Source organism: Lissotriton helveticus, chromosome 1_1 (assembly GCF_964261635.1).
Source record: "Lissotriton helveticus chromosome 1_1, aLisHel1.1, whole genome shotgun sequence".
In the NCBI taxonomy this organism is placed as follows: Eukaryota; Metazoa; Chordata; class Amphibia; order Caudata; family Salamandridae; genus Lissotriton; species Lissotriton helveticus.
The window spans coordinates 770,023,055-770,037,057 of NC_136057.1; the positions used below are offsets into that span (position 1 = coordinate 770,023,055).

Sequence of the window (14,003 nt, forward strand, 5' to 3'; positions counted from 1 at the left end):
ATATGTGCCTTTTTGCAAATGTATTCCAGCGATTAGGACTCGACATCATCCCCACAGGAAAACAGATGCTGACATATTAATGTATTTCTTTTGTAACTTGGTCTATTTGTTCTTAAATATTTTACGGCTTTAGCTCCTTACATGTGTTAAATGACTGCAGACATATGAAATACTAGACAGTATTAAGAAAGATGTGATACAGCAAATGACTTGATGCTTATCCGAAATCCTAGTCTGCAGATCAGGTAGGGTCTCGCTACTTACCGTGATGTAAAGCACACGTGAGGTGCACATACATCAAGACTGTGTCCAGAGCTGACTAACCTTGATAGTGAGGCTCAAGGCCAAAGCAAGAAAATCACACCAACTCCCCAAGTCAAGCCCCTTGCCAGCATCCATAGGATTTAATTGTTATGATGAATGAAAACCAGTGCCACTGCCTTATGTGCAAACGGTGCACCACTTATAGGAACAGAAAATACCATCACCCTGACATGTACTTTTCACTTGAAGTTTCACACTTTCTAAAAACCTTATTTTCTAACTTTGAAACTAATTTACATTGGATTATTACAAGAATTTTCTTGCCACAAACTATAGGCTGAAAATGAGTTTTCCTTAATTACACAGTACATATCTCACATTCATTATATAGATATGGACCCTGACTCTCTACATGGTCTATGTATCTCATAAAGAACATTACAACTAGTATTGGAGAGGATGATGGTGAACATGTAGTAAAATAAGTACAATCAGTCTATGTATGTCTTGCACCAAAAACCACGTCACAACTAGTATTGGAGAGGAAGAAGGTGATCATGCATGACAGATAACCTCCACCTACATTGTTGTAAATGGATATTGCAAACCACCTTAAATATCCATGACAATTTAAAGGTCTTCTGCTGCTCTCTAGTTATAGAAATTCGTAATGATTTGTTATACTATTTAAATCGGCAGTATGTTTGAAGTGACTGCTTCCCATATACTAGATTTCAAATTGACAGCTTTTACAACTTTTTTGTTTTGCTAATACCTTGGCAGCCTTTGATAAATCTTCATGAAACTTCCCAAAAAATGTTTATCCACCTCCGCTCCTTCCTGAAAGATCTCGGGGTGATCCGTCACACAGGGATTGAAGAAAAAGGGAGGGTCCCAAAACGCAATTCTCCCTTGCAATTTCCATAGGGAATTTTAGACAGCACTACAGCCAAAATCGTTTAGTGGAGTTGCACCAAATTCATCAAACCGTTCGACCTTTCTCCCGAAAGTGTGCTTTTTGTGATTTGGTGTAGGTCCATTCAGTAATTTTGGAGAAATTCCGGTTAAAAGAATAGAGTAGAGATACATTGACAGTCTGCCGGGGAGTTAGCAGGACAGGGAATTTAAAAAAAAAGTGTTGTGATTGGCCAAGCAGGCTCTTGCTTCAGTTTGTCATTTTACTCCTGCGGAACTGAGCTCTCTGATTGGCAGGCTGCACCAACAGAAGAAATGTTACAGCCACTATTACAGGCCCAAAATGTAAACAAAACTATTGGGGGTTCGCCGTGGTCCCACTAGAGTTCCTCGAGGACACCAGGTAAACTGGGAAAATTAATTACAAAAAAAGTGTGGGGGGTTTCTATGGGGGATTGGCTGCCCACGGGAGGTTGGACACGCAGCCAGGTTGCCCACCAAGCCCTGCTTCCAACCCCACCCTGCACACAGATACAGGCTGTGTGTGGCTGGTGATTGAACACCCACAGAGGGGTCGGTATGATTATAAGATCTTACTTTACGTTAAAAAGAACCCTAGAAATTCACTGAGAAAGCAAAGGCTAAAGTGACATTATAGTTGGTTATGGTAATGAGATCTTACTTTACATTAAAAAGAACCTCAAATTCACTGTAAATATTTATATTATAGTTAGTTGAAACATCACCTTTTAAACAAAAAAACACTGAAATTCACCAGTTATAGTTTACTGCCCTAACTTGAAGATATGCCCCACCATGCTCTGCCTATGACCCCACTGATTGCATCACTCATGCCATGTTCTATGACATCATAGATGACATTGATGATATTTCAAATGACATCATTTATGACCACACAGGGCATGATGGGGGCCCACTATATCACCACAGAATTCTAATGGACTACTTGAGTGCTAACATTTTGTATTTAAGACAAAAGTGAGCCATTCCTAAATGCCATTTTGTTAGAATTGATGCTGTTGAATTTAAAGCCATTCCTCTGGAGCAAGCTGAAATAAATGAGTATGAAATATTAATGCAGGAATTAAGCCAGAAGGTTAAAAATGTTAGGGGTGGGGTGGGTTTATAGTAATTTGGGCCATGATGTATTTTTAAATAGGCTCAAAATTATCTGAGAGAGATGTCTGCATCAGTAATGCATCTCCTTTCCAAAACATGTGCCCCCACCATGCACTGCCTATGCCCTTTCTGCCTGTCTATCTGTCTATTTATCTATCTACCTACCTATTGTATATGTCCATTAACTAAAAATGACAAAGGTTCAAGTGATGTTATACTTAGGTGAAAATGTCAGTTAAAAAGTAACATTGTAAACAAAAAAAAATTGAAATTGATCAGGTAATGTTAACTGAAGAAACTATAGATCATGCCCCTACTATCCATAGCGTTGTTCTCAGTGATGTTATTAATAATGTCGTAGAACATTTAATGTGTGATGTGATATGTGTGGTCATAAGCAGTGCTTGTTAAGGGTGCGAGTTATAGCTGTTTTTTTGTTTTTGTTAAGGGAATTTCTACGATTTTTTAAAATGTAAAGTAAGATATTACCATACCTAACAAAAAGATCACTTTAACCTTTTTTTTGTCAATACATTTCTACTTTTTTTAACATAAAGATTTTATTTACAAATGTAACTATGCCAACCCCTTCCTTTTACAGCCTTTGGTCATGCATGGTGTGGGGTTGTTCATAGGGCCAGTCATACAGCCAGGCCCTTCTCCCAACCCCCAGTAGGTGATCAACACCCCCACTGCACATGGCCCCTTTTTAGGTCTCGCCTACGCAGCGCGCATGCGCTGCTTAGGCAAAAAAGACCTATTGTGATCGCTTCGACTTTCCAGCCAAACACGTGCACGCGTTCCATTGCCATCAATGGCAACACGTGCACATGTGGCGATCCACTTGCAGGAGCGAGCATGCTCCCGCAAGTGAATCGCGCAGCCCCCCTCCTCCCCCCTTCTGCCGCGAGGCACGCGTGTGCACTTGTTTTCCATGAATGCGGCAGCCAAACCTTTGAAGCACTACGATGTTTCCTACTATGAGCAGCAGAAAAAGGGTCAGGCAAACTTCTCAAATATTATGACCCGGAAACATTCCAGAAGAAAGCGCTTGTACGGTAGATAATATGATTGCCGGATCTCGTGATGTAATTTGTACCTCTACGCATGCTCGTTATTTCCTTTTCTATATGTTAAACTTGGGCACAAATTGTCTCTGTGCTCTAGAATGTCTTCCTCAATGTGACACAGAATGTGTTCTCTATAACGCATGTGCAGAAAAGGGATACTCGTCGCCATAGGGACTGTTTGTATTTCAGTCATAATAACGTGCTGCTTCTCTATTGGAGGAGGGGCGAGGTCGGGGAAAAAAATACTTCCGGATCAAAACCTGTATGTGGTTTCCGCAGGCTTAGCTGGATCTGTAGAATGTCCAGCTTCCTTAATTTGTCCTCCAAGACCAGGTAAGACTATTTTATAGCTGGATTCAGCGGTCTCATATCGGAAAGAAAACCAACAGCACCGTAGGCAGATCTACTGCCCTTTCTTCCTCAAGATTAGGGTTGCGCGCTGCAAAGGCTGCAGTTATCAAGTTCACACACTATCACGCTGTATACTTGTGCTGCTCCCAATTTAGGGGCCGATTATGATGGCGGACGGACCGGAGTCCATCCGCCACCATAGCGTAGGAGAGAACCTCCGCATTGCCTGCGGAGTTCCCTCCTGTGCAATTAGGATGTGACCGCCACCCCCTCTATTTTTACCATTGCGGCGGGTGAGGCTTCAAGCTGCACCCGCCGCAATGGTAAAAAAATGCATACATTGCATTTGTATGCAGAAAGCGGCAGGCACCCTGCGGTGCCTGCCGATTTCTGCATACAAATGCAGGGGGGTACCATAGGTACCCCCCATGTGCACCCCGACCCCCCCCTTCACCAAGGGGGCCCGCAACGGGCCCCCGAAGTCAATGTCCGTATGCTTTTCCACGGCGGAAAAGCCGCTGTGGAAAAGCATATGATTTCCGCCATCCTAATATGGCTGGCGGTGTCTGATAGACACTGCCAGCCATGTTAGAGCTTTTCCGCCGCGGTCGGAAGGCGACCGCGGCGGAAAAGCTGCGGACGGATTTTGAGGCCCACCGCCATCCTAATTTGGCGGTGGGTCTTTTGTGCCTCCGCAGCGGTTTTCCCGCATCCTCCAGGCCGGCGGTGGCTTCCGCCGGCCCGGAGGATGTGGGAAAACCGCGATCCTAATCGAGCCCTTAGTTTCCAAAAATACCTCGCAGATCCCCCGTGCTGGTGCGTACCCTAAGAATTAGGTAGAAGCGTGGTGACATCTTACATACTGTCGCAGTTGTGCTTTTTCTTGTTCTTCAAGGGAGAGCTGTCAGAAAGGCTGGGGTTTTAACCATGGGACTCCTGATTCCTCATGGGAAGCGGCGTGTGAGGTTCCCATTTCATGCATGTCCCAGTACTCTTAGGAAGGGCCACAGCAATTGTCCCAAGAGGGATTGGCAGGGAGGGGTCCATGTGGCATCGCCCCCCCTTAGTACAGTGAGAAATAAGGGCCCACTAGGCAGACACAAAACAAGTAAGCGCTGTCTTAGGGTGTGAATAGGTTGCCCCAGGGGTCCCCCAGTGCCCAGGGTCTGACGCAGTGAAGAAGAATTGAGCACTACCATATTCTACCCATGTCTAGCCCATGGGTAGGCCAGAGTCCCAGTGGCAGTGTCTGATCCTCCGTTCACGCATTTTGGGGGAGGGGATTGAGTGCACCAGAAAGAAAGCCTCCTTCCGTGTGCAACTTCCGCATAAAGGGCGTGAAAAGCTGACTCCAACACCAGCCCTTACGTACTTGTTGTGTGAGGCCCCTGCATGGGCTGGGGTGCTACCATGCGGCCTTCAATGGAGGCCATAATGCTTGGGGCAGGAAACCCACATCAAACCGAGGACCGTGGGCATAAAAAGAAAAATTAAGGACAGGAAAACAATGCATATGCAGCAGTGGACTGGACAGATAGTCTTGGGCAAAAGGAATACCCCAGAATAGTTTACGGTGCATTTAAAGTTTGCATATTTTGTTTCTGTGGTGCCTCAGGCAGAGTAGGAACACCACCAACTCTTCAATAAGTGGCTTTGGGGTGCTAATAGTGCAGCAGTTCCCCCAGGAGGGTGAGCCTAGGCGATAACCTGGCTGATTGCCTCACTAAGCTGGTCTAGGACAGACTGCCTATCTCGGTCTCTGTCTTCTGGCTTCAGGTTTATTCCTCTATTATTCTTTAGTACTCGTTTCCATCTTCCTGGACCATTTTGGTTTGGGCAATTCAAAGCTAAGTTGTTCCTCCTGGTGTCCTTCTGGGAGGCCGTGGATGGATCTTGCCTCTAGCTATAGTCTTGTCTGGAACGTGTACTTCAGTCTGGACGATGAGGCAAAACGGATGCCCCGAGCGGTATTTAATATTCTTTTTAGTCATGATCTCAGTAATTACCTTAAAGCAATGCAATAGGTCTCGCATTTGCGAAAGTTTAAGCTATTGGCATTGTTAACGACAATGCCTTTTTTATCTGTTTTGAAAACTAACACAAATAAATGGCATTATCATTTACAATGCCAATAGCTCAAACTCCTGCAAATGCGAAACCTATTGCATTGCAAATGCTTGTTTTACAAAATGATTTTCTCAGTCCCACAGGACACTTGCAAGAGTGTCTCGGGAGCCAGGGCATCTGCATGTGCTCCTGCAAGACTCATGCAGGATTGCAGTACCCACCAAATTATTTTTATGACTCTGGGTGTAGGGGGTCCTTTATGGACGTCCCCTACAACGGCTTAGGGGGTCAGAGGATCCCTACCCTGGCCCTTACACCTTAATTAGTTTTTGTTTTAATTTTCAGGACATGGGGATTGAGTCCCTGAGTCCTGTACTGGTGGCTGCAACATTCGTGTTTGTGTTGTGGCCAGCAAAACTGAGTGAGTACTCTCACGGGAGCCTTACTCACCCATGAGGGGAGGCTGGCCAACAGGAAAAAAGGCAATTGTGACCGTTCAGATCACATCATTTGAAGTTGTGTTGTCATGGATCTTGCAAGACTCTTTCGTTCCCAACCATATACGTATCTATACATTTTGAACCTTAATTGCTCAAGAAGTACTGAATGGATTTAAACCAAAGCACAACTTCCGGGTAAAGATCTAGCCTTTTGCCAAATTTGGTGTAATTCCGTTCAGCTGTTTTGGTATCAATGGAAATTGCATTGGGAAGTTGCGTTTTGGAACCCTCATTTTTCTTGGCCCCTGCTTGATGGGTCACCACCAAATCACAAAAGCACGCCTTCTAAGTTAAGATCTAGCTTTCTGCTAAAATTTGTATAATTCCGTTCAGCTGTTTTTTTCTGTATCACTGTTCAATTTTCCTATGGAACATTGCATGTGGAAAATGCATGAAAAGGTCAGTGAAGATCTGTCAAATGGCACTAAAGTTCTTAGCAAAGCACAACATCTATAGAAACTTGGTCTTGCCTATAACAACCCAGTGCCAACTGCCATGGTTAAGACTGGCTTTACAGAGGAAGAGCATTTTTTGTTGTCTTTGGCACCGTTGGATGTATCTTCACAAAGCTTTCCCAAAAAAAGTTCATCCACCTCAGCTCCTTCCGAAAAGCTTTGGTGTGATCCATCAAGGCAGGTCTGATAAAAAGGGGTGGTCTAAAAACATTTATTTATTTAAAATGTTTTCCCCTATGCAATTTCCTGTAGGAACCTTGGACAAATCTACAGAAAAAAGGGCTGAAAAGAATTGCACCAAATATGGCAGACCGCTAGAACCCAAAAAGCTTACTTTTAGTTATCGGTTATACATCTGTTCAGCCATTTTAAAGAAATGAATGCCCAAGATGTATAGATATCTGTTGATGAGGTAGTGTGTGGGACTGCAATTGGAAATATGAGACATAAGAAAACTCATTTACTAGTATCGTAGGAGTTCTACAGGACCGAAGGACCTCATTGGCAACTGCCTCATGAAGAAAAATGCTGCTGCTGATTCAGTCCCAAAATCCTGAAAATTAAAAAAAAAAGACATAAGGGGGCATGTATGTATACCTGACCCCGAACCCATTGTGGAAGGTCCAAATTTACAAAAACAATGTAATGTCGTCACAGTTGGGTTACATGAAAACTCTGCAAGATTCCACAGAGTTCCGGGAACAGGCGAAAGTCGGCAAACCACACTGCTCGCGCTGTGACTTAGCAGCAGGAGCTCGTTACACTCTGAAAAATCAGTGTGAAAGGCACCACACTGCATGCCATAGGGTGCTTCTTCCTGCGTTGATTTTGCTGCACTCTAGTAGATTTTCGACTCGAGCTGCAGCTTTCTGACCACGAATGTTCACGAATATCTGCATCAGGGGGCACCAAATATCACTCGCTAACTTAAATTGGTGAGTTGCATGCAAGAAAAAACTCCCTCACGGCAATTGGTGGAATTTGGCCGGTACTCCACAAAACAAGTATAACGCAGAGTGGCCAAAATGTCACCACCTCCGAAGGTGAAGCGGGATTTATAACCCACCCCTAGTTATAGTCCCATGGGGGACCCAGTGGAATTAAAGAGACCCCAAAAAACTTAAAGCACAGCCTTTAGGCTGTGTAAAGCTCTTTAATACTCATAATACACTATGAAACCCCATGACATGGGTAAGCCTCCACCATTCACAGTCTGCGCTCAGTGTGCAGACTGTGATTAGAGCACACACCCTTCATAGACCTAAGCCTCATCAGGTGGGCAAACCCTCTGCTATGAACAATCTACACTTAGTTCTTGGTGCATATACTGTGAGTATCCCACTCCCTCCAGACACAAGTGCTATTAGGTGGGGAATTCTCTACTGCGCACAATCAGTGTAGAGTACAAAGACTGTGTGCAGAGCCTGCTCCCTCAAAAGACCAAAGGTCTATTAGGTGATCAAGACCTTAATCCGCCCAGTCTGCGCTCAGGGTGCAGACTGTGAATAGAGCCCACTCCCTACAGACATGCAAGCACTATTAGGTGAGAAAGCTTCTACTATAAACAGTCAGTGCTGAGTGCAAAGACTGTGCATACAGCCCACTTCCTCCAGAGAACTAAGCCCCATAATTGGGCAAGCCCTTACTATGCAGAGTCTGTGCTCTTTACTCTGCTTTTACCAGAGAGCCCACTACCCCAAGAAACCCAAGCCGAATTAGGTGGGAAAGTCACTACTACAGAGAGACTGAGCTTTCTGTGCAGCTCTTCACAGAGAGCTCACTTCCTCCACATACTCAAGCCTCGTTATGTTGCGAAGGGCCGACTAGGCACAGCTAAGTATGTTTACAGAAATTCACTGAAAACACAAAAGGTAAAAGTGATGGTATAGTTAGGGGTGATAATAATACCTTACGTTACATCACAGGACTCCTAAAATCCTCTCCCCGCTCGCATTTGCGAGCCAGATTTAATTAGGGCGAGCTATTTTTAGATCCTACTTGCCCTTTCTGGCTAGTAGGAAGACAAACTGACTTTTGACCTCTGTCTCTGAAAGTAGAGCACATGTGAAAAGATAGTAAGATTTAAAGGCATCTTTATTGCTCACAAAGTGAATGAGCAATAAAAATGCCTTTAAATCTTGTCAACTTGTCACATTTGCTTACAGAGGTCTAGTGCATTACAGTAAGGTTGAGTAGTGTTTTTTTAAAGTTACTAGACCTGCAGGTCTAGTAACAATTTTTTGGCTTTCGAGCCCTGCGTTAAAAAAAACATAGCAATTCACTAAAAAAAAAAAAGGTTAAAATGAGGTTATAGTTAGGTGAAAATGTCAGTTAAAAATACAGTTTTAAGCTGGAAAAAAACACAGTAATTATAGTTTACAGCGCAAACTATTACTTGTGACTCTACCATGCACTGCTTATATCCTCATATATTATATCACTCGTGACATGTTCAATGAAATCATTGATGACATCACTTATGACATCTCCAATGACAGCATTGATAACATCACTCTACAAACTAGAACAGTCTTTGTAATAAATATGTAAATAAGTACTAAATGGCACAGACTAATGTAAAGGATAACTTACATAAACATATGTGCTTCTATAAAATAATTATACTGTAGTCCACTCTCTCTAGATACACAACCCCACTCGGTGGCCAAGCCCATACTACGCACATCCCTTGCAATGTGCTCACATTTTTAGAGTAAACTACCTCCAGATAGCCAAACTTCTATTACACACAGCATTCACCCTGCTGAAAAGTCTTCATGGATAGCCCTCTCCCTCCACACTCCCAAGCTCCATTTGAAGGCCGAGCCCCTACTACATATAGCCTTTACCCTGTGCACAGCACTTCCCTGAGATCTCACTCCCTCCAGACAGCTAAGGCCCATTAGGTCACCAAGTCCCTACTGTGCACGGCCGTTGCCATCTGCACAATGTTTTCTTGAGAGACTACTACCTACAGATTCAAACCATCCTAGGCAGTGAAAGCTCTCCTAAGCACAGCTTTTGACCTGTGGACAGCTCCCTTACGGAGAGCCCAGACCCTCCACACATGCAAGCCCCTTTAAGAGTCTAAGCATTGAGCAAATTGTTACACTAATTCGCAGTACAGAAGCTATTGACAATTTGCTCTAGACTACTTTTCAGTGACTGAATCATATAGCAAACTATCACACTCATTGGTTGATGTAATCAGTAATGTCATCACTACTGAAAGGCCATCAGTGATGTAATCAGTGATATCTTCAATGCTGTTATTGAACATGTCATGATGTAATATGTGAGATAGAGGTTCGCAACCTCACCTCATCAGCGGAACTCCCCATTTGGAACGCCGTGGGAGATCAGTACCAGCATGGTACCTCATCCCATATGAGACACTGATGGAGGGTGAGGACTTGCCCCCGGCCAATTTGTATTATATAACTCACTGCTGATGTTAATAAGAAACAAATGAGGTGATAGGACACTGGAGCAGCCGACCCACCTCACTGTCCAATACCTTTATGTGGTGGGGACAGGTCGCCATTTAATACACTGGTTCACGAAGTCACTGCGGACCCATACTACACTGCAAGTTACGTCCCAATGCCATCATTGGGAGGGCGACTTAGCCTGCCCCTGTACAGATCAGGAATGGGCTGCCTATTGGAAAGCCCAACACATATTCCATGCAACGCCTGATTTCACCTTATCCAATTTTACATCAGACACAGAGCCTACCTCACCCCAGCCAAAATAAACCGCTACTTCCACTGTACAGATGCTGATTGCCCTCACTGTCACCTGGTTAATGTGGATCTTCTCCACATGCTAGGGGCCTGCCCAGCCCTCCATCACTATTGGCGAGGTGTCACGTCTCAACTTTCTACCTGCATTGGACGTCAAGGGTTAGACACATGGAAGATGTGCCTCCTGGGTCTCTACCATTGTCATGTGTTTCCTGTGTGGCCCATTGAAGTTTTCCCTATGTTAACCTAACTGTGTACATCATAGGTCGCATTTTTCTAAACACACTTGCTTTGTGCCCTACTGTACTTTCACATGGAACCTGTATCTGTTTTCACGTTCTATTCTTTTCCTGGGATTTAGCCTGAATATCTTCGACAAGGTCAAACAATGGCACTAGAAGCTAGACATAAAATGAGAGCGCAGCTGCTGCTTATTAGCGCATATGTCTTGTCAAATAATGGAGTCCAAGAGAATAAGAAAACACACATGGAGTCTGAGTTCAGAGGCAAGATCACTGCATCAGCCGAGATGTAGTACATCCATCTGTGTATGCCGAGGTAGGGGCTCCGCCATTAATCCCAGAGATCTTTTAGATATAATCATTTAGCTTCGGTAGGAAAGGGTGGGCGGTTAGGCTATTCTGACTTCTATCATGATAGCTTTTTCTAGTATATGGTTCAATAGCCATGCTAATAGTGTTTCTAATATGTATTTGTTTTCTAATTGTGGCACGAATGCTGCATTCTAGGACACAATAGTTTGACTAAACATTCTAAACTACCTTTGTGTCTTTTATTTATCTTATTGTGGACGAGTGAGAGAGCGAAGGAGCGTGTCCTGTTAGTGCGATCCCTGAGAGGGCTGCGAGTGTTGTGCTCTGGGGTGCCAATTCACTTGTTTCTCTGGTAAGATTAGGAGGCAATTGAGGCACTATAGCTAGTCAGACTCTGGCTCATAAGTACTGAGGTGGTATGGGAGCTCAGTCCCTACATGCCGATGTTCTTTGGTCCCAAGCATAGTTCTGTTCCTGAGAAGAATCCCTGCAACACCATAGAGACAAGAAGCGCTGAGTTACCTCTCGCTTTCTCAACCTGGGATTGCTGACAGCCAAACGGCTCATTACTTGGCGGTGGAAATCACCTGAACCCCCAACACTGGTAGCCTGGACGAGATCTCTTCTTACGTGGGCACAGGCAGAAAGTGTTGCGTAGCACAGGGAAGACAGCATAGGGCTGCACAAACATCCTATAGCCACTAAATGGGGCACCATACTAGTCGATTTCCAAGCTAACACACCGCAATATGCTAATGCTCTAGTAGAACCACTGGAAGATGAAGATCGAGTGGCAATTGGTAATGTTACCAAGTAATCATATGACATTCACTGAGGTCTAACATTTCCTCTGTACACGTTATTCCAGGTCCCTGAATATGTACATGGAAGTTGAAGTCATGTGTCCTCCTGATTGAACATGTTGGTGTGGGGAGCGGGGGAGGGCTACGAATAAGTTTTCTTAGCTTCTTTACTTGTTGTAATTTTTTTCATAAAAATTGAACTGTTTGCCTAATCCTTGATACATATATGGCTGGGCCTTCAATAGACTCACTAACCTAGTATTATGCCTTTCTCCCACAATGTATCATTCAACCCAGTGTGACATTTATAAGATGATGTGTGGCTTCTTGCTCTCAGTATTATCCAATTGTGTTAAAAATAATCTGTATTCCAAAATGACACTCAGCATTGTTTGACCACTTTAACACTTAAAAAACGAATACACAGATCCAAACAAAATAAAAAATTGTGATATGTGGAGACATAAACAGTGCATGGGGCAGAAGTTATAATAGCTCAGGAAACTATTACTGGAATATATATGTGTGTGTATATTCACTGAAAAGATGTTATAGTGAGGTGAATATGTCAGTGATAACATTAACGCTTCAAACTTAAAAAAATACAGAAATTCACCCGTTATAGTTAGCAGAGTTAACTATAACTTGCTCCCCTGCCATGTACTGCTTATAATCTCACATATTACTTCACTCATGACATGTTCTATGACATAACTTACGACATTACTGAAGATATCTCAAATGAAATTGATAACAGCACTGGTGACATAATTCAAACTTCTTTTGCATACATTGCTTTATAAACCAGTATGAAAGTAACTGTAAAATAGCTCAGATTATATGAAGGATCATTAATGCCATCACAGATGCAACTCCCTTAGATGTAGAAAGCATGTGTTATTTGCAACACTGACCCTATACCACACACTTCATGGGTAGCCTAGTCCACTTTAACAATCAACCACAGATGTATGGAAAACCCATAGTGTTCAATGTGTATTCAACTGTTCAGAGAAAGCCAAGCTCCTCAAAATACTCTGAATCTGTTCCAAAATGAACTGCCTACTATGGACAGCTTTTATCTGTATCACACCCCTGACAGTCATTGAACCTACATTGAGAAATTAAGTTGATATAAGTAGAAAAGTGGGTATTGTACACAGTGTTCATTCTATGGAGAGGATTTACTGTGTACCACACTGTTTGCAGACAGTGAAACTCTCATGAGAAATACTCTACAGAGTAATGCTTCTAAGAACAATGTACACCCTATGCAACACTTGGTGAAAAATACACTATTCACTTAAAATAGCCAAGGACTGAAGGTGCTAAAGATCATACTACCTGCAGCCTTCACACTGTGGTGAAAGCCCATCGCCTGAAGCAAAAGAAGCCCATGTACGTAGGTTAATACCTGGTGTACACAGTCTTCTATCTTGCATAGAAATTGTCATGCTTAGACAATTCTTTCTAATAACGCAAGGCGGCTTACAATACTTAGTATATAGTATTGCAGAATCTTTGCTTTGTTTCAAACTTTTTCTGCGTAGCCAAAAAACTTGGGTGGAACATGCTCAACACAACTATCACTTCCACACAGAGTTACTCTTCAATTCAAAGATTTATAACGGGTTCAATACTTATACACAGCTATGATGTATTAGTAGCACATGCGTTTTACAAATCCTTACACCCATTAGCTGGACACACACTGTACATATTTAGGTAGAGAAGCACTTTGGTAGTTACTCGCCACTATGTAAACTATAAAATACACTAACACACTCATTGTATGATGCCATTAATGATGTCTTTGAAATGTCATAAATTATGCCATAGAACATGTCATAAGTGATGTAATATGTGAGGTCATAATCAATGCATGGCGGGGGTTCAAGATATAGTTTGCTCTGCTAACTATGATGAATTTCTGTAGTTTGTTTTGTTCAAAATATGAATGTTCTCACTGACATTCACCTAACTATAAAATTACCTTAACCTTTGTTTGTTTTCAGTGAATTTCTAAGGTTTAAGAAAAAAAAAACGATCTATTTATCAGACCTAACTATAACATTACTTAAACCTTGGTTTTTTTTCAGTAAATTTCTAGTTTTTATAAAAATGTAATGTAAAATGTT

The 14,003-nt window shown here is 42.8% G+C and overlaps 1 protein-coding gene across 4 annotated transcripts in view; it reads left to right on the plus strand.

The window, feature by feature from the left end:
* The window catches only part of CTTNBP2 (cortactin binding protein 2), a 671,065-nt gene that overhangs the window by 364,935 nt on the left and 292,127 nt on the right, over positions 1 to 14,003 (plus strand). The window lies entirely within an intron of this gene.